Source organism: Entelurus aequoreus, linkage group LG03 (assembly GCF_033978785.1).
Source record: "Entelurus aequoreus isolate RoL-2023_Sb linkage group LG03, RoL_Eaeq_v1.1, whole genome shotgun sequence".
Classification (NCBI taxonomy): Eukaryota; Metazoa; Chordata; class Actinopteri; order Syngnathiformes; family Syngnathidae; genus Entelurus; species Entelurus aequoreus.
In genome coordinates, this window is record NC_084733.1 from 22,396,121 (window position 1) to 22,420,155 (window position 24,035).

Here is a 24,035-nt window from a genome sequence, read left to right on the forward strand (position 1 = left end):
TTTGACAGCTTGACCGTATGTGCGCGTCACGTACGTAACTTTTTAAAAATATATAAGCTTTATGAACCTTGGGTTAGGTGAACGGTCTTTTGGGCTGAGTGATTGTGTGTGTTGATCAGGTGTTTGAATTGTATTGGCGTGTTCTATGGAGCTAGGAGCTAGCAGAGGAGCTAGGAGCTAGCGTAACAAACACGCAGGTGTTTTTATGCAGGATTAATTTGTGGCATATTAAATATAAGCCTGGTTGTGTTGTGGCTAATAGAGTATATATATGTCTTGTGTTTATTTACTGTTGTAGTCATTCCCAGCTGAATATCAGGTCACCCCCGGCTCTCACAGCATCTTCCCTATCTGAATAGCTTCAACTCCCCACTAGTCCTTCACTTGCACTTTACTCATCCACAAATCTTTCATCCTCGCTCAAATTAATGGGGAAATTGTCGCTTTCTCGGTCCGAATCTCTCTCACTTCATGCGGCCATCATTGTAAACAATAGGGAACTTTGCGTATATGTTCAACTGACTACGTCACGCTACTTCCGGTAGGGGCAAGCCTTTTTTTTTATCAGTTACCAAAAGTTGCAATCTTTATCGTCGTTGTTCTATACTAAATCCTTTCAGCAAAAATATGGCAATATCGCGAAATGATCAAGTATGACACATAGAATAGATCTGCTATCCCCGTTTAAATAAAAAAAATTCATTTCAGTAGGCCTTTAAGAGTGAATAATTCGGTGCGGCCCGTTTAAGTGACCGTCAAGAGTTTTACCCAAAGGTGGGGGTTTGTTGTGACCGACATTTTCAATCAATCAATCAATAAATCAATCAATCAATCAATCAATCAATCAATCAATCAATCAATCAATCAATCAATCAATCAATCAATCAATCAAAGTTTAGCCCTAAATCACAGGTGTCTCAAAGGGCTGCACAAGCCACAACGACATCCTCAGCTCAGATCCCACATCAGGGCAAGAAAAAAACTCAACCCAATGGGATGACAATGAGAAACCATTTTGAGTCACTTTATGTAATAAGATACTTCTGCTTTTGGTTTGAATAAACGGCGCACACGTTTGTGTGTCAAAGACATTTCAAGTTGTCATGCTTTCGCGTTACAAGCGCAATATATCTTCCTATCTGTGTGCTTCTTATTGTTTTACAGCTTTCTTTATTCCTTCTCAAACATATTTAGTAGTCTTATCAAACTTACAAAGCACCCACTCTCTGTCTCACCGCCCCTCTCTCTCAGATAGCTAGCTGCTAAGCTAAAAAAGCTAAGCTAGTCGCAGTCCAAAGCAACTACGCTCCGAAGGTGTCTGCTCCCTCACGCTGCTGCTACTCTTCGCCTATAGCTCCGAAGACAGCAATAACTCGACTCGGTGAAAGAAACAACGTGAGTATGGCTCCCTGCTCTTCGTGCACCATTCTCATGGATAGGTTGGCCCTACTAGAGGACCATGTCCGCCAGTAAGATCAGAGTAATTTTGTAATTTTAGACACAGCGAACACGTTTGCTAGCGGTCTACAAGCCACGGTGAACTGGTTGAGACGCATAATAAATTTGGCCCTTTAGCTAGTTCTCCACCTCAGTCTACCGGACACCACACCTTAGTCATATGGTACTCCATCAACCGGAACATACAGCTTAGTAAACAAGCCATACTTACATGTATTCACGGGGCCAGAGCACCTGACATTGAAGCTAGTCTTGGGAAGCTGACACGCAACAGGCTTGGGAAACACATACGACAGGCTAATCGCACCACTCGCTACGTGATCATAGTTGTATACGTCGGCTCCAATGACACTAGGATAAGACAGTCAAAGATTACAATAATCTCGCTCGAAAATCTCGCTGTTATCTTACGCCCCCTTGGGCCCTATTCAGACTTTATCAGTGAATGTTTGGAGTTTATCGCTGATCTAGTGACACATGCAGATAATATAATTATAATGGGGGATTTTAATATCCATATGAATACCCCGTCAGACTCTCCGTGCGTAGCACTCCAGACTATAATTAAGAGCTGTGGTCTGACAGAAATAATAAATAAACCCACGCATCGCAACGGTTATACGTAATGTTCGATCATTCTCTTATAAAATTAGAAGTTCTGACTGATAGTCAACAAGCTACTAATAACCAATGCTTTAGCAGCCGCAACATTAATGCTGTCACAACTACGACTCTTGCTGGCCTACTGCCTTCGGTAATGGCACCATTCCCAAATTATTTGGGCTCTATTGATAACCTCCCCAACAACTTTAACGATGCCCTGCACAACACCATTGATAGTATCGCACCGCTAAAGCTAAAAAAGGTACCTAAAAGGCATACCCCCTGGTTTACAGAAGAAACCAGAGTTACTTAACTATCATGTAGAAAGCTGGAACTCAAATGGTGTGCAACTAAACTTGAGGTTTTCCTTCAAGCATGGAGTGATAGTTTAAAACCTTATAAGCACGCGCATACCTTAGCTAAAACTAAATTACTATACCAATCTCATCCACCTCAATAAAATCGATCCTAAATATTTGTTAAGTACAGTAGCATCGCTTACCCAACACGGGACTCCCCCAAGTAGCTGCACCCACTCGGCTGATGACTTTATGAAATTATTTACTAAGACAATTTAACTCATTAGAAAGGAGATTAAAGACAAGGCGTCCCAGCTCCAACTGGGTTCTAGTAACGCTTACACGAATGTATATACGACTGGTATTGCCCTCCAAAATAATCTCTCTCTTTTTGAAGAAATAATATTAGAGGGACTCCTGCGACTTGTAAATGGGACAAAACAAACAACATGTTTACTTGACCCACTTCCTGGGAAACTTATCAAGGAGCTGTTTGTAATATTAGGACCATCAGTGCTAAATATTATAAACTTAAAATTTTTCTCTGGTACTGGTCCCCTAGCATTCAAAAAAGTGGTTATTCATCCTCTCCTCAAAAAACCTAACCTAACCTCAATCCTGACCTCATGGTAAACTACCAGCCGGTGTCCCACCTTTCCTTTTATCTCGAAAAAATGTTTGCACAGCAGTTAAATGAACACTTAGCATCTAACAATCTCTGTGAACCATTTCAGTCCGGTTTCAGGGCAAATAAAACTACGGAGACAAACCTCTCAAAAATGACAAATGATCGAATTGCTAACTATGAATGCTGATGCGTCATCAATGTTTCTGATACTTGATCTTAGCGCTGCTTTCAATCATAACATTTTATTAGAACATATCAAAACACATATTGGTATGTCAGACTTAGCCTTTTCTTGGTTTAACTCCTATCTTACTGACAGGATGCAGTGCATCTTCCATAACAATGTGACCTCGGAGTATGTTAAGGTAACGTGCGGAGTTCCACAGGCTTCCTGTGCACTTAAGATGCGACTTTAAGGTTTTACTACTTACGTATAAAATACTTAACGGTCTTGCTCATTCCTATCTTGCTGATTGTATTGTACCATATGTCCCGGCCAGAAATCTGCGTTCAAAGAACTCCGGCTTATTAGTGATTCCCAGAGCCCCCAAAAAAGTCTGTGGGCTTTAGAGTGTGTCATTCGGGCTTCTGTACTCTGGAATGCCCTACCGGTAAGTTAGAGATGCCACCTCAGTAGAAGCATTTAAATCCCATCTTAAAACTCATGTGTTTACTATAGCCTTTAAATAGACCCCTTTTTACAACAGTCGATCTGCTGTCTCTCTTTTCTGCTCTGCCCCCCTTTTCTGCGTGGCGAGGTTATCAGGTGACCAAGGATCAGCCTTCATGGATGACGCACTAGCTCTTCCAATAGACTGGACTTTCACATGAAGTCGGGACCCGGGTTGACCACTCCTTATGTATGAGTCGGTGATGTCTCTGTGTCCCGACGTGTCTACATGGACCCCCTGCTGGCCCCACTATGGACAGGATTCTCACATTATTAACCGTATCCACTCGAGGATGTCATTGTGGCTTGGGCAGTCCTTTGAGATATTTGTGATTAAGGGCTATATAAGTAAACTTTGATTAATGATTGATTGATAAAAAGCGGAGTAACGTGATGGACATTGTCGTTAAGACAGCTACACGATAACAAAAACGTTGGACGGTCAGTCTAATTCACATTAAACGGAACCAAACACATCTCCCAATTCTCCATTTTGTTTGATCACTTTCCCGCCGCTCTTCTCGTCTGAGGGTGCCGACTTCAACCGTCATCAACACAACGGCGACACGCTGAAGCCAGGCAGGGTCAGAGTGCAGCTGTTGGAGCGTTCATGGAAGGCAGCGAGGAGGCTGCTTTCACAAAGACACGAGTGGGCGAGCGGACAAATTGAACCAAGTCTCAGATTTAACAACTCGTCCCTCCCCCACTTCCTTTTTTCGCAGTCAACAGCTGCTTAAATAAAAACCCAACCAGTTGTGCTTTATTCCTGAGATGGGTGTGAGGAACTGAAGGCAGCTGGTTAGTGTGTGTGTGTGTGCATGTGTGTCATTGATCAGGGTTGTTAATCTTCAGAGGATATGTAGAAAGGTCCTCCCAAGGACAGAACGATGAAAAGGTTTTATTGATTACAGCAGCGTTGATCAATCGGTCCCAAGATGGATAACAAGATGTACAGGTCTTGAGTAACAATAGGCGTCGTGTAGGACGCGGACTGCACATGTTGATGTCATGTTTTTGCTCATATTTCACCTCTTTCAAGCGGAAACAATCTGAGGTTCTTCACGTGATGCAAGATATTGAGCTGAGGCTATTAATAGTCGTCCAAATTCATGGCATTGGACTCTGCAAACGTTCTAATTGGTGGCTGTCACCAAAGAAAGCAGTGACCTTGTGCTACTGGTTGGATGTGTGCATTAGGCAAAAGGTGACCATGTGGTGCCTCGCAATCACGGTAATGACTTTTTACCATCAAGGCTGCCGAGGTCCGCGCTTCTCAGAATGTTGCACGACGCCCCCCAGATTGGTCCTCATCAGGCTGAAACTGTTAATCACAGTTCTTTGGACTCTGGACTGGACTTTCACAATATTATGTCAGACCCACTCGACATCCATTGCTTTCGGTCTCCCCTAGAGGGGGGGGTTACCCACATATGCGGTCCTCTCCAAGGTTTCTCATAGTCATTCACATCGACGTCCCACTGGGGTGAGTTTTTCCTTGCCCTTATGTGGGCTCTGTACCGAGGATGTCGTTGTGGCTTGTGCAGCCCTTTGAGACACTTGTGATTTAGGGCTATATAAATAAACATTGATTGATTGATTGATTGATTGATTGGTTTCGAAAACACAGGTGTGCAGCGCAAGGCCTGGGGGCCAGACCTGGCCCGCCACATCCTTTTGTATGGCCTGCAAAAACCAGGAAATAATACCCGATAATGCTTTAGTATGGGGAACATATTCACCATTAATTAGTTGCATATTAACATGCAAATTAGTAACATATTGGCTCTTAATGAGTCATTATTAAGTACTTATTAATGCCTTATTGTGCATGGCCTTATTATACAACAAGCAAGCCATTAACTAAGAGTCTTCCCTCAATAAGGTTAGGGTTAGAGTTAGGGTATTTAGAACAGTGTTTTTCAACCACTGTGCCAGATTGTATCTCGCGGCACACTAGTGTGCCGCGAGATACAATCTGGTGTGCCGTGGGAGATTATCTAATTTCACCTATTTGGGGTAAAAAATATTTTTTTGCAAACCAGTAATTCTAGTCTGCAAATGATGTGTTGTTGTTGAGTGTCGGTGCTGTCTAGAGCTCGGCAGAGTAACCGTGTAATACTCTTCCGTATCAGTAGGTGGCGGACGGTAGCTAATTGCTTTGTAGATGTCGGAAACAGCGGGAAGCAGGGTGCAGGTAAAAAGGTATTTAATGCTTGAACAGAAAATACACAAAAGGTAAGTGCCCCCAAGAAAAGGCATTGAATCTTAGGGAAGGCTATGCAAAACAAAATTGAAACTGAACGGGCTACAAAGTCAACGAAAAACAGAATGCTGGACGACAGCAAAGACTTACTGCGGAGCAAAGACGGCGTCCACAATGTACATCCGAACATGACATGACAATCGACAATGTCCACACAAAGAAGGGTAACAAAGCACATGAGGGAAACATCGCTCAAAGGAAGACATGAAACTGCTACAGGAAAATACCAAAAAAAGAGAAAAAGCCATTCAAATAGGAGCGCAAGACAAGAACTAAAACACTGCACACAGGAAAACAGCAAAAAGTAAGTATACTGGGAAAACCGGGAGGGTCAGCAAGTATGCAGCTGAGCCGCATCAGAGTGGTCAAAGAGCCGCATGCTGCTCCGGAGCCGCGGGTTGCCGACCCCTGCCCTAGTGTCCAAATAACTCTTAATTAAGTCTTTGTTAAGTAGAATATGTTCCCCATACTAAAGTGTTACCTAATATCCTTTTCTTACTAATTGTATTCGTTCTTTCAATTTTGATATAGAAAAAAAAACATGTGCTTCATGCAATTGCATATCTTTTAAACTTCAATGTTATATAATAATGCAAATAATGCAACAACTATTCCATTATTATATATTTCAAACATTTATTCTGGTAAAATAGAAATAAATATGTAAATATTTGCTTGACTTGTTATTTCAAAGCAAGTTAGCCATCAAACTTTACACAGTAAAAACGACAATAAATTTTACGGTAAAAAACCGGCATCTCAGTTGCCAGAATTTTACCATAAAAATAAAACAGTGGCGTCGTTTTTCAATTTACAGTAATACTACATTTATGGTGGATTTTACGGCATAGTTTGTGTATGTGAGCGTTGAAATTGTGTTTTTGTTTTGTTTTGTTGTTTGCCTATGCATGGGGAAATTGTCCGTGCACAATATGTATTAGTTATTGCTAATTTTTTGGTTTTCATTGTGTTTTGCTTTTGTAGCTGTATGCAGAAATGGCGGCACTGACGAGGCAGCCTTTTGCATCAGCTCTGTGCTCTTTTACTGTCCTTTATGTCCTTGTGTTCTGTTTCCTTATTGTTTTAATGTGTTTTTCTACTTTATTTTTTGGTGAACTTTTTGTATCTGCACTGCAACTCCATAGTTTCCCCATTGTGGGATAAATAAAGTTATGTTTCTATTCTATTCTATCCTATCCTATCCTATCCCATCCTATAGTTGTTGTGTTGCTGTAGTTTCACGATGCTCACCGATAATGTGGAAGTTGACAATACTACAAAACATGTTGACATAAACAGAGTGATTTTTCACAGAAATTAGTCCTTTGGCACTCAAAATTTAAAATTGACAAAAGCGGACACCTTTTGGTAATACATTGGTACTTCAACTTAACAGTGCCACGACTTAAGAGTGTTTTGTGATAAGAGCTGTCTCTCCACTAATTGTTATGATTTAGATTACAAGCATTCCCACCTCTAGGTGGCATAGCAAATGTTACAACAAACCTCATAAGATCCGCCCAAAACCTCTGATCTTCCTTGCAAGCATTAGCTTATAGCTAGAGATCGACATAACTTTGTTTTCCAACCAGAGAAAGAAAGAAATTGAGTGTGAAGGAGAGTACCCAGAAAAAAAAAAGAAGCTGGTGATAGTCATTGAATTATAAAAATAAGTCATAAAAACACGATCGAGCGTGTAGATAGCTAACTAGGCAAAGTAGTTTACGTGAAGCAGAATAAGTCGATTACGCCAGCCAAGGACATTAAAATATTATCCAAACGGCAGCTATTAATCCATGAAAATAAGAGAAAGCTGCTGATGGTGTGTTTGGCAGACAAGCAACTGGAAAGAGATGCCGAAGACATCTACTGTCCAAGGGAAAAGCGATACATTATTATTACATTATTTCATAAAACTACTGCAGTTGTTGGACATGAATTCTGTTGTACTGTTTATACAGTAATTATTATCTAACAGTTTTGTTTTAAAAGACATGCAGCATTTAAAGATATTATGTCTTTTTTTTTGGGGGGGGGGGGAATAACCAATTTTACAAGATTTTACAGTAAAACACTGGCAGCTGTTGCCAGAATTTTACCGTAAAACAAACAAACAGCGGTACTGTTTTTCCATTTCCAGTAACACTCGATAAAATCAACAACCAAATATAAAATAAATGGTGGATTTTGCGGCATATTACCTGCTCAGAGGCCTTGTGGCTAGAGTGTCCGCCCTGAGACTGGAAGGTCGTGAGTTCAAACCCCGGCCGAGTCATACCAAAGACTATCAAATGGGACCCATTACACTCCCTGCTTGGCACTCAGCATCAAGGGTTGGAATTTGGGGTTAAATCCCCAAATGATTCCCGAGCGCGGACCCCGCTGCTGCTCACTGCTCCCCTCACCTCCCAGCGGGTGAACAAGGGGATGGGTCAAATGCAGAGGATAATTTCACCACACTTAGTGTGTGTGTGACTATCAATGGGACTTTAACTTTAACTTATATTATTGCATATAGAAAAATGGCACCAATGTTTTTTCACAGTAAATTTTTGGCGACTGAGTTGCCAGTTTGTTTTTCTTTACAGTAAAATCTACTATTGCTGTTTTTACGGCTTATTACTGCAAATGGAAATACGTTACCACGGTTATTTTTACAGTAAAAAAGTGACCGCACAGGTACATTTAACCGTTAAGACACAGTGGTACCATTTTTTTTCCATTTACAATAATAGGCAGTAAATAAAAAAAACACCATATTTTTTACGGTAACATTCTGGCGACTGAGTTGCCAGGTTTTTACCACAAAAATCTGCAGATCGTTTTTTTTTTTTTACTGTGTACCTAAAAATATATTGCTCAAATGCATAGACAATTGTGTAATAATATCCTGAGGCGGATCCTTTATATTATTAATATACATTTATATTCATATATACTCATTGTTACAAGCCGCCCTCTGCAATGTGGCCTTGTTTTAAAACAATTATTCAAACTAAACCAGGGACTTCATCAGCTAAAAACACAGATTTGGTGTCAAAACATAATTTATTTATGACTCTGAACATTTACTTAGTGATGGGTATATGAAGCCTCAGTGAGTGTATGGCACTCACTAGCTGTATTGACACTTTTTGGTAAGCATGACTGACTGCACCTGGTAGTTTCACTTTGGCAGCATATAACTACATGTAAACATAATTCTGGTGGTTTTTGCAGGTCTGTGTGAACAGTTTTGACTTCATTTGCGTGTGAAAGTTAATGTAAATGTTTTGTTTTTAAGAGGAGCAAACCTACCCTACTATAATCACTATTATGTAGTCCTAGCAGGGATGTAATGCCATAATCATGGCTAAGTAGGTACATTGGTTTTAAGGTCACAGTATGGACATTTTGAGGACAGTAAATGCAGAAACAACCCAAAAAATAATTGGTAAACTTTTGTAAAAAAATACTTTTAAAAAATCCATCACAAAAACTACATATTGCCTGAATTGGACTCGACCCGCGTTGAACAGTCAAGGGTCGGGTCTTCTGGAAGATTTAACAATTATTTATTTAAAACAGGTTTCCGGTAAACGCATTGTCGATTGCGTACGCACAACACCAGCGTGCGCCTCCACAAAAGCGAGCTTCTGCAAAAGTGAGCCCCTGTGAAGAACTCTTCACTGTCTAAACAGCAAAAAAGGAGACAAGTGTAACCTTTGTACTAATCTGTAGCTATTGAAGACAGCTTGAACTTGGTATGGTTATGGTTTGATTTATTTCGAACATGTAAACAGATACAATGGGGCGGTATAGCTTGGTTGGTAGAGCAGCCGTGCCAGCAACTTGAGGGTTGCAGGTTCGATCCCCGCTTCTGCCATCCTAGTCACTGCCGTTGTGTCCTTGGGCAAGACACTTTACCCACCTGCTCCCAGTGCCACCCACACTGGTTTAAATGTAACTTAGATATTGGGTTTCACAATGTAAAGCGCTTTGAGTCACTTGAGAAAAAGCGCTATATAAATGTAATTCACTTCACACTTCACTTCACAATGTCATACATCATATACTAATTATACGTTCGTTTCTCCTTACAACATGTTCGAAAGGGAGTCGGAAGAAGCAAAGCTTATTTAATCCTACCCCTTTTCCAAGTCACATCAATTACTAACATATTTGTTCACTTCCTGTTCTGATCTTGGAATTGTAACACAATTTCCACCAATGAATACAACAGCTCTCTTTTTAATGATGGCCTACTGAAACCCACTACTACCGACCACGCAGTCTGATAGTTTATATATCAATGATGAAATCTTAACATTGCAACACATGCCAATACGGCCGGGTTAACTTATAAAGTGCAATTTAAAATTTCCCGCCACACTTCCGGTTGAAAACGTCTAGATATGATGACGTATGCGCGCGACGTAAACGGTTGATACGGAAGTATTGGTACCCCATTGAATACAATACAAAAAAGCTCTGTTTTCATTTCAAAATTCCACAGTATTCTGGACATCTGTGTTGGTGAATCTTTTGCAATTTGTTTAATGAACAATGGAGACTGCAAAGAAGAAAGTTGTAGGTGGGATTGGTGTATTAGCGGCGGACTACAGCAACACAGCCAGGAGGACACAGATGCATAGCAGACGAACTCACCTTAACTTCCTCCGTCTCGCTGACCGCATCTGTGATCGGGTGAAGTCCTTCGTCGCACCGTCGATCACTGGAACGCAGGTGAGCACGGGTGTTGATGAGCAGATGAGGGCTGGCTGGCGTAGGTGGATAGCTAATGTTTTTAGCATAGCTCTGTGAGGTCCGGTTGCTAAGTTAGCTTCAATGGCGTCGTTAGCAACAGCATTGTTAACCTTCGCCAGGCTGGCAAGCATTAACCGTGTAGTTACAGGTCCATGGTTTAATAGTATTGTTGATCTTCTGTCTATCCTTCCAGTCAGGGGTTTATTTATTTTGTTTCTATATGCAGTTAAGCACGATGCTATCACGTTAGCTCCGTCGCTAAAGTGTTTCGTCGATGTATTGTCGTGGGGATAAAAGTCACTGTGAATGTCCATTTCGCGTTCTCGACTCTCATTTTCAAGAGGATATAGTATCCGAGGTGGTTTAAAATACAAATCCGTGATCCACAATAGAAAAAGGAGAGAGTGTGGAATCCAATGAGCCAGCTTGTACCTAAGTTACGGTCAGAGCGAAAAAAGATATGTCTTGCACTGCATTCTAGTCCTTCACTCTAACATTCCTCATCCACAAATCTTTCATCCTCGCTCAAATTAATGGGGTAATCGTCGCTTTCTCGGTCCGAATCGCTCTAGCTGCATTGAAAACAATAGGAAAATGTGAGGAGCCTTTCAACTGACTACGTCACGCTACTTCCGGTAGGGGCAAGGCTTTTTTTAATCAGATACCAAAAGTTGCGATCTTTATCGTCGTTGTTCTCTACTAAATCCTTTCAGCAAAAATATGGCAATATCGCGAAATGATCAAGTATGACACATAGAATGGATCTACTATCCCCGTTTAAATAAAAAAAATTCATTTCAGTAGGCCTTTAACAGTTAAGCCAGTCATGATTGACATATGAGATGAATATCTCATTTTCAACAAAGTTCAAGATGTTTATCAAGATTATTCTGCCTTGTACTTTGTAAACACTTGTAGTTTGTACAGCCCCTTAAATTGGATCATATTAGTACAATGACATATTTGCATAATCTGTTCCATATTTTAATTCCACATACTGATATGCTAAATGTCTTTAGTGTTGCACGTGCATACTAATGTTTTAAATGAGATTCTCCTCTGAGGTTTTATACATATATATATATATATATATATATATATATATATATATATATATATATATATATATATATATATATATATATATATATATATATATATATATATATATATATATATATTTTTTTTTTAAATAATTGTTGTACGTTCTTGGGTAGCAGGTTATAGTTTGCTTTGTACATAATATAAGCTGTTTGCAAATCATTGAATTTCAATATTTTGGATTTCATAAATAAAGTGATTTTATTTTAAATCAATAATTAATATTTTTGGGATATAAACTCATGCTGTACATTGTATCCATGAAATTATTCATGGTCTTTTGCTTGTTCGGGTTTAAGAGGTCAATGTTGAAGTCACCACATATGAAAAGGACTCTTTGACTGATTTCAGTGAAGGTTGCCTTAATCCAGTCCTTAAACCTTTCAATACTTGACTGAGGAGCTCTATATATGCAACTGATCAATATATTTTTTTCATGACATAGTTAAATAGTTATACATTCTAATATATTATCAATAGCAAATGACTTTTTTACCACCTTGTAGTGAAAGTCATTCATCACGTAAATTACAACGTCACCTCCATTCTTATTGGTTCTGTTAATACAATTCAGTTCATATCCTTCCAGGTCAAAATCTTTTAGTTCTACCTCTTAGTATTTATCCATGTTTCTGATACAGAAATTATTTTTGAAAGGTTCATTGAATTGTTCCAAAAAAAATGCTTTATATTGCTGAAATTTGCATATAGGCTTTGACAGTTAAAATTAATAGTTGACAGTTTGTTTTCGGATTTAATGTTAGTGACGTACTGTTCGTTTGTATAGAATAGACAATCAAGCTTAAGGTGGTAAAAAAAAATGTGTCTGGATCTCTGTTATCTGTAATTCAATACTTGTATGGTCTATGGAGCTAAATGTTTCTAATTCCTTGTCAATTTGGTTCCTGTGTGTGTGTGTGTAAATCAGGGGTGTCCAAACTTTTTCCACTGAGGGCCGCATACGGAAAATTTAAGCATGCTGGGGCCATTTTGATATTTTTCATTTTCAAACCTTAACAAAATATATGGATTTTTTTTTTTAACCTTTAGGGCTCCCGGGGACCATAAAGGGTCTCAGTCATTAAAATGTAAAAAATAAGTCAAATTATTAATATTTTTTATTTAACGCTTACAGTAAATCTCTATATCAACTGACAATTTCAATTTAAAATTAGATGAGTGGGACTGGTCCCCTGTGCTCACGAGCAACCTGGTCGATGTCGCTTGGGATCGCTTCAAAACGGCGTTCCTAAAGATACTAAATGACATGGCTCCCGTGAAAACAGTCAGGATCAAAGCCCGCTCGGAACCATGGATGAATCCGGACCTATTAGCTGCCATAAAAGACAGAGACAGGAAATACTCTGAATACCAAAAATGTAAAACAGAAGTAGATAAACAACCCAATAATATCAACCTCAAATTACTCCTTTCAACTCTCAAAAAGCAATGCAATAAATTAAGAAATAAGTCAACCAACCTGACTAAATCCTTAAAAAAAAATTACATTAACGACAAAATAGAGGAAAACACGAATAAGCCACGTGAGCTCTGGAAAATTCTCAACAACCAGCTTCCTGGTTGCAGCCAGAAACTTAAAACAAGACTCACCAACATCAGCATCAAGGAGGGTGACTCCCTCATTACAGACAAAATGGAGGTAGCTAGCAGACTTAACGCCTTTTTCACCAGCATAGCTGCAACTCTTGTCAACAAGCTGTCCCACCACTCTGGTCGCTTTGGTGTAGAACACATTAAAGCCTTCTACAGAAAGCTAGGAGTATCCAACAATGATTTCAAATTAGAAATGGTCACAGCTGATGAGGTGTTTAAAAAATTGAGCGCGCTCCACCCTAACAAGGCCACCGGCCTTGATAATATTCCCTCCAGATTCCTCAGGGACTCTGCCTCCATCATTGCCCCGATCATCACGCACATAATAAACCTATCAATTACACAAGGCCAAGTACCAAAAGATTTTAAGATAGCAAGAGTAACTCCCCTCTTTAAAAAAGGAAGCAAATTGGAACCTGGCAACTACCGACCTGTTTCTATTCTCAGTTCCATTTCGAAAGTAATGGAGAAAATAGTTTATGAACAGGTCGATAGTTACCTTGCCACTAATAAACTCATGTACAAATTCCAATCCGGCTTCAGAACTAACCACTCCACTGACACATGCCTTCTCTATCTGACCGACCACATCAAACATGAGGTGGACGCGGGCAAATACTGCGGCATGGTCATGCTGGACCTTCAGAAGGCCTTTGACACCGTTAACCACGCTATACTGTTGGATAAGCTCAGAGCAATCGGATTTAACAAAACCTCTTGGAGCTGGATGCAGTCTTACTTGGAGGGGAGGGAGCAGGTGGTAGAGGTGAACGGCACCGTGTCCCCCCCCCTCTCGGTGAGCTGTGGAGTCCCCCAAGGCAGTATATTGGGACCTTTACTGTTCCTAATATACATAAACGACATGTCATCGGCATGTGACTGTGAATTGTTTTTGTTTGCGGATGACTCTGCCCTGCTGGTATCCGGCAAGGACAAGTCACAGGTGGAGAAAATCCTCAGTGCTGAGCTCTGTAGAACTTGCACCTGGCTCGCTGACAACAAGCTATCCATCCACTTGGGTAAAACAGAATCCATCCTGTTTGGGTCCCACATCAAACTTAAGAGAGTCAATCACTTCACCATAAAAGTAGGTGACAGTGTCATCACCAGGAAAGATGAGGTCACCTACCTAGGTTCCATTCTAGAGGCTAACCTTTCCTGTGATAAAATGGCAACCAAGGTAATCAAAAAGGTTAACCAACGAACGAGATTTCTCTACAGAATTTCCTCTCTGGTCAACAAAAGCACCTTGAGGATTCTGGCGGGAACTCTCGTTCAACCCTTTTTCGATTACGCATGCACCTCCTGGTACCCTAGCACCTCCAAAACCCTCAAATCTAAACTCCAAACATCTCAGAACAAGCTAGTCAGGTTACTTCTAGACCTCCACCCCAGATCCCACCTCACTCCTACCCACTTCTCTAAAGTGGGCTGGCTCAAGGTGGAGGACAGAGTTAAACAACTTGCACTGAGCCTAGTCTATAAAATCCGCTACACCTCCCTGATACCGAAGTACATGTCAAACTACTTCCTTAACGTAAATGACCGCCATAACCACAACACCAGGGGGTGCTCCACTAACCACGTTAAACCCAGATTCCGAACTAACAAAGGTCTTAACTCATTCTCTTTCTATGCCACATCAATGTGGAATGCGCTCCCAACAGGTATAAAAGAAAGGGCATCTCTATCCTCCTTCAAAACCGCTATAAAAGTTCACCTCCAGGCAGCTACAACCCTAAACTAACACCCTCCCCGGATTGCTAATAATCAAATGTAAACAATCAAATGCAGATTCTTTTTCTTATGCCTTCTGATCTCTCTCTCTCTCTCTCTCTCTCTCTCTCTCTCTCTCTCTCTCTCTCTCTCTGTCTCTATGTCCACTACCCCCCCCCCCCACCCCCCCCACCCCACCCCCCCTCCACACTCCTGATTGTAAATAATGTAAATAATTCAATGTGATTATCTTGTGTGATGACTGTATTATGATGATAGTATATATGATAGTATATATCTGTATCATGAATCAATTTAAGTGGACCCCGACTTAAACAAGTTGAAAAACTTATTCGGGTGTTACCATTTAGTGGTCAATTGTACGGAATATGTACTTCACTGTGCAACCTACTAATAAAAGTCTCAATCAATCAAAAACTTCAGGTTGATATAAAGTAAAAAAAAAAAAAAAAAGGCTTTATGCCTTTTTTATAGTAAAATTGAAATATGCAGTATTTAGTAATTAGAGCCCTGAAAGATCAATAATGCAGGACACCATTGATTTTAATTCTTTAATATTTTTGAGTAATCACAGTGAAATGTTAAATAAAATCCTACTAAATATATTTGGGATCCAAAAGGTCCCCCACTCATAAAGTGATACATTTTTATTAGTTTTTTTTTACTTTTAACACTTAAATTACGAGATCAACTTCAGATATATCTGTCGATTTTACGTTAAAACTATTATTTTGTTTGTATTATGCTCTTTTGTCAAATAAAACTTTGATGTTTTTTTTATGGCAACCACACAATATATGCAATATTTTTTTTCACTTAAAACATTTTAAAGTGATATTTTTTAAGTAATAATTCATTATAACATAGATTTTTAGTCTTTTTTTTTTTTTTTTAGCAATGGCAAAAAAAAGAAAAATAAACAAGGACAAAAGAAAAAAAAACAGCCTGCATGGCAGCTTTGTGTCAACATTGCAACTTTTTCTTGTTAGATATCACCTCATTCCACTTTTTTAAAATGTTTTTTAAAATTTTTGCAATATTATCAATTTTGCAATTTTTGCAGAATGTGTGGTGGCCCGGTAAACAATTAGCTGCGAGCCGCAAATGGCCCCCGGGCCGCACTTTGGACACCACTGGTGTAAATTAATAATACTAACACAGACACTTGTAAACGTGTTGGCATATTTGTTAAAGCTATTGAGGCTAGGTTGATTAGATTACAATTGCACGTACAAATATGCCTGAAAACACTTCTACAGATATCACACATGGTACGGTTTAGTAAGTATGAATTGTAAAACTTACAAACGTTGCCTGGAGTGATAAATGAAAAATCCTTTTGAGCAGAAACGCTATGGACGGTTATACTTCCGGTTCAAGGCACAAAACAGGAAGTACATTTTCAACCTGCAGCACTTGCAATGAGTTAACACGTCAAAAGGAACACGCTGTAGTACAAACAATAACAAAACTTTTCAGTGTCTCTGTTGGTGTAATATGAAAACTATTTGTTAAATACAAAAAAACATTATGGCCGTTAGCGAAGACAAATCTATAAATTAGCCGCACCGTTGTATAAAATGCAGGGCTCAAAGCGGAAAAATGTATCGCCTATAGTCCGGAAAATATGGTATAATAGAATCTCCTGTCGATGGGACAGATGAGTAGGCAGTCATTTGCCGAGGTGGGTCCTCATGTGAGAATGATGACCAATTTGCGATGCACACAGTAGTGGCCACACTTGCTACAAGGGAACAAACCTAAAGTGGAACTCTGTTTCGTTCTCTCCTTCTTTGATTGAATGTTGATTGCTCTGTTGGTTTCAAAATCCTTTATGCCTTGTGCACACTGGTGCCTCCAAAGAGTCGTTGGCTGTTACATTTCTTAAGTTTTGCCTTCAGAGTGTCTTTGTACCTCTTGAGAGGTCTTTCCTGACCACGTTGCCCCTGCTTCAACTGTCCGTACAGTAGCATATTTGGAATCCTGTCCTATCCATCTCAGTTGGCACTTGATGATCAATCACTCGATGCTGAGGAGGTCAAACTTTTCCAGAACCTCGAGGTTAGACACTTTGTCTTGCCACTTGATGTTGCAGATCCTCCGCAGACAATGCTGGTGAAACTGCCCCAGCAGTTTGATATGCCGGCAGTAGGTGGTCCATGTCTCACAACAATAGAGGAATGCCCTCAGGACCATGGCTCTGTAATCAGCAGTCTTGGTGGAGAAATGGATGCCGTGGACTCGCCACAATATCTTTGTCATTACGTCGAAGGCCGCGCTTGCCTTTCCAATGCGCTGAATCCTCTCTGCATCCAGGGATCCGTTGGTTGTAACAGTGCTACGCTGGTAGGAGAACTTTTCTACAGTCTTGATCTCTGTATTGTTAATGATGATATGAAGAGGTTGTGGTGTATTGGCAACCTGTAATAGTGAGGGCTGAACCATGACTAGTCTTTCAAAGACTGATTGTCAGTCCGAATCGCCAGCAGGCATCTGCAAAGCAATCTGTCAAGAACTGTATGTCTTCATGGGAGTGTGCAACCAGTCCCCAGTCATCTGCGAATAGAAATTCACATAGTGTGGCTTCAAACACTTTGGTTTTGGCCTGAAGTCTTGGCAGAACTGAATGTACAGACCTCTGTCACAGTCGCTGAAGGCATCAAGCAACATCGCCGAAAACAGGAGAGAGAACAAGGTCGGAGAAAAGCACACAGGAGGAGTATGCCGCCTTCATACTTGTAGATGTCCAGAGGAACTCCATCTGCACCAAGTGCTTTTCCAGCAGTTGTCTGCTTTAAAGCCTCTGCAACCTCGGCAACTGGTTATGGAGGTCTGGCATCAATTCCTTCACTGGTAGTTGAGGCAGCGATGCAATTGCTTTTTCAGAAAAGGTTGACTCTCTGTTGAAATGTTCTACCCAGCAAGCAAGTATTTATGCATTCTCTATTAGCAAAGTGGAATTGTCAGAAGATCTTACTGAGGTTTAACCAAATGCCTTAGGTCCATAAACGGTACGAAGACCATAATGAAGTGTCTTCATGTCATTGTTCTTGGCTGCTGCTTGTCTTTCCCCACCACTCATCTTCCGCAGTTTCCGCTGGATAAATTGCCTTGCCTGCTGGTAGTCCTGTTTCTTTTTGCTGCTGATCTTGTCATCAAGGTGATCCTTGCAGGCACTCGTTGATTAGCCTCTGAATGTCTTCTTCATTTTCATCGATCCAATCACGATGTTTCCTCCCAACGAAACCAAGGGTATCAGCTGCAGCGCTGTAGACGCAGTGCTGTATGCTTAGCTTTCTCACTAGTAGCACCGGTGCTACTACATAAAACAAAATAGTAGCACAGAATTTTTTTGTAGCACAGACATTTTTTTTGTAGCAATATGAAACGTCTTACATATAAACACAATGCCATCATAAGGCCTACTGTAACGTTCAGATACAAATATAGAACATCCCCAAACTGTGCTAGCACTGTTGCTAACACAAGTGTAGGGCTGGGCGATATGGCTCAAAACTCATATCCCGATATAGATGGCCCATAAACGAACACATAAAATGGAAAAATTTGTCGTTACTAGCACGCAGTGCAGTTTGTGTCAAGTGGTGGTGAAAAAAACGTTGTCTTTTACTGACCAGTTCCTTCAACTAAAATGTAGTTTCATCTGCTTTGGATAAAGTGTGTAAACTATGAGGAGCAGCCCTGCTCCCCCCAGTGCATGACGCAGCTCTTAGCGCGAGTGATCAATCATTTGGTTATGGTTTAAATTTGAAATAGAAAAAAATGAATAAATATGAAATCAAATACCGTATTTTCCGGACAAAGGGGCGCACCGGATTATAAGGCGCACAACCGATGAATGGTCTATTTTTTATCTTGTTTCATGTATAAGGCGCACCGGATTATAGGGCGCATTAAAGGAGTCACATTATTTTTATGTTTTTCTAAATTGAACACACATCCTTGTGGTCTACATAACATGTAATGGTGGTTCTTTGGTCAAAATGTTGCATAGATTATGTTTTACAGATCATCTTCAAGCCGCTTTCTGACAGTCGCTTCCGGATGCGTCGTTTTGTGGGCGGTCTTATTTACGTGGCTCACCTTCGGCAGCATCTTCTCCCCGTCATCTTTGTTGTAGCGGTGTAGCGTGCAAAGACGGGAGTGGAAGAAGTGTCAAAAGATGGAACTACCTGTTTTAATGACATTCAGACTTTACTTAAAACAATAACAGAGCAGCATCTCCTCATCCGGAAACAACCACACCCGAAATGTGTCCCGTTAAAAAACGTCCGACCAGAACTCTAATAACTAAAGTTCCTTGGGTGAATAATGTAAACTCACTACACCAGTATGTTTTAGCGCTTTCATGGCAAGTTTACTGACAGATATAAGTAAGAACTTTACGCTACTTTATATTAGAAATGGCAAAAGCGGAGGATGAATGTCCCATAACAAGAAGATAGAGAAAAATGAAGAAGCTTATCGATTACGGTGTCGGCACGGACTACAAAGGCGGATGCGCACAATTTTTCAGGATTTATGCAGATCCCAAATACAGATCAGCAGGTACCAGAAGGTAAGAAAAGTTGCATTTGCATAATATTGCGAAACAAAACACCAGATAATATTTCTTACCTTATACACACACCATAATAATACTCATATGTTGAAGCACATCAAGCGGTGCGGCTTCATAGCTTACCAAAGTCGTACTAAAACATTTCGATAGACTTTTGAGCGCCGTGTGTAATGTTCTATATTTTCAATGGAACATATAAAATGTAGGTGTTGTTTACTTGAGTCATATTGCCATCACAGTGCAGTCTACACGTGGGGCGGCGTGGCGAAGTTGGTAGAGTGGCCGTGCCAGCAATCGGATGGTTGCTAGTTACTGGGGTTCAAGCCCCACCTTCTACCATCCTAGTCACGTCCGTTGTGTCCTTGGGCAAGACACTTCACCCTTGCTCCTGATGGCTGCTGGTTAGCGCCTTGCATGGCAGCTCCTGCCATCAGTGTGTGAATGTGTGTGTGAATGGGTGAAAGTGGAAATACTGTCAAAGCGCTTTGAGTACCTTGAAGGTAGAAAAGCGCTACACAAGTATAACCCATTTATCATTATTTATTTATTTACACATATCTCTCATGTTTGACTGCTATCTACTGGTCACACTTATCATTACACCATGTACCAAATAAAATTGCTTCGAGGTCGGTAAGCAAAACCTGAATTATTATTGGATTTTAAAGGCCTACTGAAACCCACTACTACCGACCACGCAGTCTGATAGTTTGTATATCAATGATGAAATCTTAACATTGCAACACATGTCAATACGGTCGGGTTAACTTATAAAGTGCAATTTTAAATTTCCCGTTAAACTTCCGGTTGAAAACGTCTATGTATGATGACGTATGCGCGTGACGTCAGTAGTTAAACGGAAGTATTCGGACACCTTTGAATCCAATGCAAAAAAGCTCTGTTTTCATCTCAAAATTCCACAGTATTCTGGACATCTGTGTTGGTGAATCTTTTGCAATTTGTTTAATGAACAATGAAGACTGCAAAGAAGAAAGCTGTAGGTGGGATCGGTGTATTAGCGGATGGCTGCAGCAACACAACCAGGAGGACTTTGACTTGGATAGCAGACGCGCTATCCGACGCTAGCCGGCGACCGTATTGATGATAGGGTGAAGTCCTTTGTCGCTCCGTCGATTGCTGGAACGCAGTTGAGCACGGGTGTTGATGAGCAGATGAGGGCTGGCTGGCGTAGGTGGATAGCTAATGTTTTTAGCATAGCTCTGTGAGGTCCCGTTGCTAAGTTAGCTTCAATGGCGTCGTTAGCAACAGCATTGTTAAGCTTCGCCAGGCTGGAAAGCATTAACCGTGTAGTTACAGGTCCATGGTTTAATAGTATTGTTGATTTTCTGTCTATCCTCCCAGTCAGGGGTTTATTTATTTAGTTTCTATCTGCAGTTAAGCCCGATGCTATCATGTTAGCTCCGTAGCTAAAGTGCTTCACCGATGTGTTGTTGTGGAGATAAAAGTCACTGTGAATGTCCATTTCACGTTCTCGACTCTCATTTTCAAGAGGATATAGTATCCGAGGTGGTTTAAAATACAAATCCGTGATCCACAATAGAAAAAGGAGAGAGTGTGGAATTCAATGAGCCAGCTTGTACCTATGTTACGGTCAGAGCGAAAAAAGATGCGTCCTGCACTGCACTCGAGTCCTTCACTCTCACGTTCCTCATCCACGAATCTTTCATCCTGGCTCAAATTAATGGGGTAATCGTCGCTTTCTCTGTCCGAGTCGCTCTCGCTACTGGTGTAAACAATGGGGAAATGTGAGGAGCCCTTCAACCTGCGACGTCACGCTACTTCCGGTACAGGCAAGGCTTTTTTTTATCAGCGACCAAAAGTTGCAAACTTTATCGTCGATGTTCTCCACTAAATCCTTTCAGCAAAAATATGGCAATATCGCGAAATGATCAAGTATGACACATAGAATGGATCTGCTATCCCCGTTTAAATAAAAAAAAATCATTTCAGTAGGCCTTTAAGTGCGCCTTATAGTCCAGAAAAAACGGTAATCATATTTACCGCTCTACTGTACCAAAAGTTGAGTATCAAAATATGTGATTTCAAATACATGTTGCAACACTGAGTTGTATTGTGTTGCAACATGAAAATGTGCCTCAGTTTTGATGTGAACTGGCTCCCCAGGATCACATTTCCATGATTGTTTGCGTGGGGGAAGGAGGACTTCTATCCATCATGTTACTTTTGACACCTACCTGCCGACTGCATTACAGGGTGAAGGAAGGGCCAAAATAAGTTTTCAAGTTAAGCCAGTTTGATTTTTATGAGCCTGTGCTATGATTTAGTTATGACACTCCCCTGCACCTCCAAGGAATCTAGTAAAGATTCACAATATTTCCATCCACAGTATATGACTGCAACATAACTATTCTACTCTTGTCGCCAGTATTCCTGAAAGGTTCCGTCCAGCGTTGTAGTTTGGATCAGTGTCTCAAACTTGGGGTCGGGACCTGAAATGGGGTCGCAGGTCAATTTTTATTTGGTCGCCACTTTGTTTAAAGGGGACCTATGATGATGTATGTGAAAATGGCGCCACTGAAGTGACAGCTGGTTGCAGCGGCTCTCTGCTCTTGTATGTCCTCCTTTGTGTTCTTGAACGTCTCCCTCTTCTTTTTTAACGTTTTAGTTTAAACCCCTTCGGGACTGCACAAGGAAGTGTTGGCACCTTCGTGGATTTTGCGCTACTTCAATAATTTTTTGTGGACTTTTTGAATCTGCACTACATTTACATAATTTCCCCACTGATGGATAAATAAAAGTTTATCTTATCCTATCCTATGATTCTAATCTACATTTAAAACACTTCCTTGATGTCTAGATCAGTGAATCTCCAACTGCGGTCTCTATGTGGTGCTATGCCAAAGAACCACTTTATTAAATATTCAAACACAGTCAAGCTTATGAGATGTGATGCAAGTGCAAGCCACTGTGACACTACTGTTAATTTTTTTCCAATTTTTTTCATTTTATTTTTTATAAACGGCTGTGATGATAATGTAAATGCGCATGCACCTCCTTTAGAAGCGCGCCGGGACACGCCCCTGCTTGCTCTTCCCGCATGGCGGCCACGCGCCTGCACGGCTGCAGGCAATCATCAATCAGCGCACCTGGGTCTGATTAGGGCAGACAGCATAAAGACCAGCGGATCCGAAAATCCAGTGCCGGAACATAGTTCACTCTTCGTAGTAAGCATCCCGTCTCTGGCTTCCCTCTGCTTACTTGCTTTCTCTGTGTTTTCCCTGTGCCCGTGTGTCTTATGTCTTCTGTGTTCCCCGAAGTGTTCCCTCTGTTTCCCGTGATCGAGCTGTGTGCCTCGACTTCCCACCAGATTTTGGACTACTTCCCTCGATCCTCGGACCTCGTCGCCTATCTCCAGCCCCCGACCTCTCGCTTGCCCACGGACTGCCTTCTCGCCTTGCCCCTTTGGTCTGACGAAGGATTCATCCAACACGCACATACAACAAACTCTGGTAACATTTACATTGTTAATTCTACACATCGTCTTGCACCATTCACGTAGAGTAGCCTACACACCCCAACTATTCATCAGTATCAATAAACCTATTGAACTGAGCCCTGCTGTGGTGTCGTCTTCTTTCCCCCGCCGTACGTAACAGATTTCTAATCACTGCTATGTAGGAATCCTTATTAATATTGATACTGTTGTTGATATTATTCATTTTTGTTTGAGTACTTTTGGATTGTTTTGTGTCATGTTTGTGTGTCTTCTCAATTGCTCTGTTGATTGCTATTCTGAATGTTGCTGGTTTGGTTTTGGAATTGGAATTGTGTTATTGTGGTATTATTGTGTATTATTTTGTTGGACTGATTAACTAAAAAAACTAACAAAAAAACAAATAAAAAAACACAGTGTTACTGTTCAAACTGTGTGTAATGTTACAGTGGCCAAAATATAAATTATACCTGTTAAATAAAACCTCTGCCTTGTTTTTAATGAGTATTTAGGCCGACTAAGCTACTGTATTTTAATGTTGGTCAATATGGTGGTACTTGAAGAGCCAGGTATTTTCTGAGGTGGGAAAAGTTTGCGAACCAGTTGTCTAGATATCATGTATTGGTATTGATATCATTATTGTATTGTACAATAACAAGATCTGATAGCTCAGTTACAGCTCATTTTTATTACCTATTCTGTGTTATATGTGTTTTCTGTTGCACGATTGTACCAAGAAAAATTCCTAGTTTGTGAACCCATTCTCTAACAATGGCAATAAAACTATTCTGATTCTGATACTGATTCTGATTCTGATATGCTTTGGTGTCAATTTTGGTATGGAAATTTCATAATTAAC

General features: G+C 40.5%; 1 protein-coding gene across 1 annotated transcript in view; it reads right to left on the minus strand.

Annotated features, from left to right (window-relative positions):
- Nucleotides 1–24,035, minus strand: part of LOC133645603 (uncharacterized) — a 37,150-nt gene that overhangs the window by 6,874 nt on the left and 6,241 nt on the right. The window contains exon 2 of the mRNA XM_062040437.1: nt 19,224–19,312. The gene's annotated coding sequence lies outside the window, so the exon portion shown is untranslated. The remainder of the gene's footprint in view (nt 1–19,223; nt 19,313–24,035) is intronic.